Below are 6,718 nucleotides of genomic sequence, written 5' to 3'. Positions count from 1 at the left end.
AGATGAATTGAAAAAAAATAATAACTCCAAGGCTCTAAATGACATTGAAATCCTCTGCTCTCTTTTGGTAACAATGAATCAAAGAAATGAAAGTATAGATTAAGGAGGAGGAGGAAAGGATGGGCGAAAATAGAACCAGGCCAAATGAAAAAACATTTACAGGAGAAAAAGACAGAAATATAGGGGTGCATCTGCTGTTTGGTTGGGAGTTGCAGTTCTGTCTCTTGGATACCTGGCTCCTAATTTACTGCTGCAGTTTCTAACTACCAGCCCAAGCTCTGACACAAGGAGCCGACCATACTTGAGAACAAAGCAAAAATAATCTTTTTATAAACCACTTTATATCATATACCATTATAAATCAACGTATATGTGTTTACATTTATAATACTTACCATATGCTAATCACCATATATTTAATCTTTTAAAGTCAGCTAAGTGGGCAAACAGTGCAAATATTACTTCATTTACACTTAAACTGTACAAGCTGTGAAATAATTTGAATATATGCAAAATATTTTGCAGCTAAACTTTATGCTTATAAATAAAGTAATGTGCGCACTATCTATTTGCTTAGTTAACATTTAAGCATTGAATTATGGGTGGTTAGCATATGATATGTACTGCAAATTATAATATATATATAGATTTATTTCTTTTTTATTAAAGAAAAGCTCTCACTAATTGTAATAGCATATGATTTATACTACCCATTGAGTTCCTCAACAATTATCAATGTCTCTCTATGTGAGGTAGCTGCTTGTGTCTGATAAATAACAAATCAGAAGCGCAACCCCAAGCTTTGAGCCATAAGAGAGCCTGAAAACCCTGAATCTAAGGTGCTGTTTGGCTGCTCTGTCAGGTGCAGCCCTGCTCTCTGTGATGGTGGGTCTTTGGCTTTCGTGGTTTAAAGAGAAATGGTGCTTATTTCCAAAACATGCTTTTACACTCTCCTGGGTGATTGGAGCATAGATTTAAGGCTTCAATAAAAAAAGTATATAGGACCTGTGATGCTCTTGAGATTGTGGTTATGCACTACACTACTGTCTCCAACTATGGCTTCCCTGTATTGGGGCAAGGTAGATTTTTACACAGTACCAAGCAAAACCTATTGGCTGCAGCAGTGCATCTTCATGGTGTTAGGCCTGAAGTGACCTAGGGGAGTGCACCACTCCCTATAGCTATACCCCTGGCTCCAATCATCCAAGAAACTGTAAAAATGCACTGGGCACATGAGCCTTATTTCTCTCCATCAACTCAGAGCCAGAAAGCCCATCTTTGACATCCCTGGAGCCAAAAGGCTCCCATCCAACACCAGGATTGGGAACAAACTCCCACCTTGTTACATCACATACATAGCCATGTAACATGTGGAAGAAGTGAACAGAAAACTCAAATGCCATTAGGGGTAGTATAAATCATATACCACTAAAATTAGGGAGACCATTTAAAAAACAAAAACAAAAAAAAACAAATTTGCTCAAGGGATCAAGTATGTCCAAGGGTCCCACTAGCATCGGTGAAGGGGGACCTGAAGATTCAGTTTTTTCCCTTCAATGGGGGCCATTTGGCTTTAAGGGGATGGGGAGAAATGGGGCCTATGCCCCCAGTGCTTGTTCTACAATCACATGTGAATACAACCTGCTGCTGCACTCATCTGCTTACACTTTTGCATTTAGAAACACTTCATATCATTCATTAAACAACTGATAAGAAGAGGACTGACCTTTTGGTGTCTCCATGTCTTGTCTCCATTTATCTGCCTCTATTTAGGCCTAATTCCGGGACTAAAGTCAAAGTCCCTGTAAAGTGGATGTATTTGCAGAGGATTGGTTAATTAAATAATGAATATATTCTATTGTTTGTGTCAAGACTATCCAACCCCTAAGACACTTTTGCAATGCCATTTAGAAATTGATTATCAGGTCTCCTGTTTTTACTTTTTCGCACCATTGCGGGGGTAACCACATGGATACAACTGTTGGAGCCATGAATTGCTATCCATTACTTCTGACAAATTGGGTATTTGTTACATTTCTATACTGAGGCAAAATTTGCTAGAGTAGTTCACATTATCTATTCAGAAAATTTCTGTCATCTTTTGAAAATATATTTTAGGTTTGCAATGCTTGAATTTTCCTCATTGTTTAACTTGGGACCAGCTGGAGGCATTCATTTTCTCCATTTGCAAGAACGAGCAGTGATATGATGCATCTCGAGGTGTTTGTCTCCCTCAAGTAAGCTTCTCCGAGGAAGTGCAATGGTTATAAGCAGCAGTAGATTGTGACATCATAGAAGAATGTTGTTATAGTGGCAGAATCTGCTAGCTGACTGTTTACATTCTATTGCCATGGTGACTGCATGGCAGCCACTCCTGAACATTCCGTGGACAGTATGAATATTCCGTAGAGTTCTGAACATTCCGTGGACAGTGTGAACATTCCATAAACACTGTTAACATTCCAATTAAGGTCTTAGACTATCTGATTAACTGCTGAGACAAGAAATGAAGAAAGGAAGGCTGCCAGTTGGCTTGTGGGTGTGGCAGAGGCTTGCAGGAGGCAGTGCATTCACAAATCATGCACCCAGAGAGAAAGAGAGGGAGGGAAAGAAGTCTGCATATGTTAATTGATAACATAGAGATGAATTGAAAAAAAATAATAACTCCAAGGCTCTAAATGACATTGAAATCCTCTGCTCTCTTTTGGTAACAATGAATCAAAGAAATGAAAGTATAGATTAAGGAGGAGGAGGAAAGGATGGGCGAAAATAGAACCAGGCCAAATGAAAAAACATTTACAGGAGAAAAAGACAGAAATATAGGGGTGCATCTGCTGTTTGGTTGGGAGTTGCAGTTCTGTCTCTTGGATACCTGGCTCCTAATTTACTGCTGCAGTTTCTAACTACCAGCCCAAGCTCTGACACAAGGAGCCGACCATACTTGAGAACAAAGCAAAAATAATCTTTTTATAAACCACTTTATATCATATACCATTATAAATCAACGTATATGTGTTTACATTTATAATACTTACCATATGCTAATCACCATATATTTAATCTTTTAAAGTCAGCTAAGTGGGCAAACAGTGCAAATATTACTTCATTTACACTTAAACTGTACAAGCTGTGAAATAATTTGAATATATGCAAAATATTTTGCAGCTAAACTTTATGCTTATAAATAAAGTAATGTGCGCACTATCTATTTGCTTAGTTAACATTTAAGCATTGAATTATGGGTGGTTAGCATATGATATGTACTGCAAATTATAATATATATATAGATTTATTTCTTTTTTATTAAAGAAAAGCTCTCACTAATTGTAATAGCATATGATTTATACTACCCATTGAGTTCCTCAACAATTATCAATGTCTCTCTATGTGAGGTAGCTGCTTGTGTCTGATAAATAACAAATCAGAAGCGCAACCCCAAGCTTTGAGCCATAAGAGAGCCTGAAAACCCTGAATCTAAGGTGCTGTTTGGCTGCTCTGTCAGGTGCAGCCCTGCTCTCTGTGATGGTGGGTCTTTGGCTTTCGTGGTTTAAAGAGAAATGGTGCTTATTTCCAAAACATGCTTTTACACTCTCCTGGGTGATTGGAGCATAGATTTAAGGCTTCAATAAAAAAAGTATATAGGACCTGTGATGCTCTTGAGATTGTGGTTATGCACTACACTACTGTCTCCAACTATGGCTTCCCTGTATTGGGGCAAGGTAGATTTTTACACAGTACCAAGCAAAACCTATTGGCTGCAGCAGTGCATCTTCATGGTGTTAGGCCTGAAGTGACCTAGGGGAGTGCACCACTCCCTATAGCTATACCCCTGGCTCCAATCATCCAAGAAACTGTAAAAATGCACTGGGCACATGAGCCTTATTTCTCTCCATCAACTCAGAGCCAGAAAGCCCATCTTTGACATCCCTGGAGCCAAAAGGCTCCCATCCAACACCAGGATTGGGAACAAACTCCCACCTTGTTACATCACATACATAGCCATGTAACATGTGGAAGAAGTGAACAGAAAACTCAAATGCCATTAGGGGTAGTATAAATCATATACCACTAAAATTAGGGAGACCATTTAAAAAAAAAAAAAAAAAAAAACAAATTTGCTCAAGGGATCAAGTATGTCCAAGGGTCCCACTAGCATCGGTGAAGGGGGACCTGAAGATTCAGTTTTTTCCCTTCAATGGGGGCCATTTGGCTTTAAGGGGATGGGGAGAAATGGGGCCTATGCCCCCAGTGCTTGTTCTACAATCACATGTGAATACAACCTGCTGCTGCACTCATCTGCTTACACTTTTGCATTTAGAAACACTTCATATCATTCATTAAACAACTGATAAGAAGAGGACTGACCTTTTGGTGTCTCCATGTCTTGTCTCCATTTATCTGCCTCTATTTAGGCCTAATTCCGGGACTAAAGTCAAAGTCCCTGTAAAGTGGATGTATTTGCAGAGGATTGGTTAATTAAATAATGAATATATTCTATTGTTTGTGTCAAGACTATCCAACCCCTAAGACACTTTTGCAATGCCATTTAGAAATTGATTATCAGGTCTCCTGTTTTTACTTTTTCGCACCATTGCGGGGGTAACCACATGGATACAACTGTTGGAGCCATGAATTGCTATCCATTACTTCTGACAAATTGGGTATTTGTTACATTTCTATACTGAGGCAAAATTTGCTAGAGTAGTTCACATTATCTATTCAGAAAATTTCTGTCATCTTTTGAAAATATATTTTAGGTTTGCAATGCTTGAATTTTCCTCATTGTTTAACTTGGGACCAGCTGGAGGCATTCATTTTCTCCATTTGCAAGAACGAGCAGTGATATGATGCATCTCGAGGTGTTTGTCTCCCTCAAGTAAGCTTCTCCGAGGAAGTGCAATGGTTATAAGCAGCAGTAGATTGTGACATCATAGAAGAATGTTGTTATAGTGGCAGAATCTGCTAGCTGACTGTTTACATTCTATTGCCATGGTGACTGCATGGCAGCCACTCCTGAACATTCCGTGGACAGTATGAATATTCCGTAGAGTTCTGAACATTCCGTGGACAGTGTGAACATTCCATAAACACTGTTAACATTCCAATTAAGGTCTTAGACTATCTGATTAACTGCTGAGACAAGAAATGAAGAAAGGAAGGCTGCCAGTTGGCTTGTGGGTGTGGCAGAGGCTTGCAGGAGGCAGTGCATTCACAAATCATGCACCCAGAGAGAAAGAGAGGGAGGGAAAGAAGTCTGCATATGTTAATTGATAACATAGAGATGAATTGAAATAAAATAATAACTCCAAGGCTCTAAATGACATTGAAATCCTCTGCTCTCTTTTGGTAACAATGAATCAAAGAAATGAAAGTATAGATTAAGGAGGAGGAGGAAAGGATGGGCGAAAATAGAACCAGGCCAAATGAAAAAACATTTACAGGAGAAAAAGACAGAAATATAGGGGTGCATCTGCTGTTTGGTTGGGAGTTGCAGTTCTGTCTCTTGGATACCTGGCTCCTAATTTACAGCTGCAGTTTCTAACTACCAGCCCAAGCTCTGACACAAGGAGCCGACCATACTTGAGAACAAAGCAAAAATAATCTTTTTATAAACCACTTTATATCATATACCATTATAAATCAACGTATATGTGTTTACATTTATAATACTTACCATATGCTAATCACCATATATTTAATCTTTTAAAGTCAGCTAAGTGGGCAAACAGTGCAAATATTACTTCATTTACACTTAAACTGTACAAGCTGTGAAATAATTTGAATATATGCAAAATATTTTGCAGCTAAACTTTATGCTTATAAATAAAGTAATGTGCGCACTATCTATTTGCTTAGTTAACATTTAAGCATTGAATTATGGGTGGTTAGCATATGATATGTACTGCAAATTATAATATATATATATAGATTTATTTCTTTTTTATTAAAGAAAAGCTCTCACTAATTGTAATAGCATATGATTTATACTACCCATTGAGTTCCTCAACAATTATCAATGTCTCTCTATGTGAGGTAGCTGCTTGTGTCTGATAAGTAACAAATCAGAAGCGCAACCCCAAGCTTTGAGCCATAAGAGAGCCTGAAAACCCTGAATCTAAGGTGCTGTTTGGCTGCTCTGTCAGGTGCAGCCCTGCTCTCTGTGATGGTGGGTCTTTGGCTTTCGTGGTTTAAAGAGAAATGGTGCTTATTTCCAAAACATGCTTTTACACTCTCCTGGGTGATTGGAGCATAGATTTAAGGCTTCAATAAAAAAAGTATATAGGACCTGTGATGCTCTTGAGATTGTGGTTATGCACTACACTACTGTCTCCAACTATGGCTTCCCTGTATTGGGGCAAGGTAGATTTTTACACAGTACCAAGCAAAACCTATTGGCTGCAGCAGTGCATCTTCATGGTGTTAGGCCTGAAGTGACCTAGGGGAGTGCACCACTCCCTATAGCTATACCCCTGGCTCCAATCATCCAAGAAACTGTAAAAATGCACTGGGCACATGAGCCTTATTTCTCTCCATCAACTCAGAGCCAGAAAGCCCATCTTTGACATCCCTGGAGCCAAAAGGCTCCCATCCAACACCAGGATTGGGAACAAACTCCCACCTTGTTACATCACATACATAGCCATGTAACATGTGGAAGAAGTGAACAGAAAACTCAAATGCCATTAGGGGTAGTATAAATCATATACCACTAAAATTA

Source organism: Taudactylus pleione, unplaced genomic scaffold, assembly GCF_031769625.1.
Source record: "Taudactylus pleione unplaced genomic scaffold, aTauple2 ptg001271l, whole genome shotgun sequence".
NCBI lineage: Eukaryota > Metazoa > Chordata > Amphibia > Anura > Myobatrachidae > Taudactylus > Taudactylus pleione.
This window is presented reverse-complemented; position numbering follows the sequence as displayed.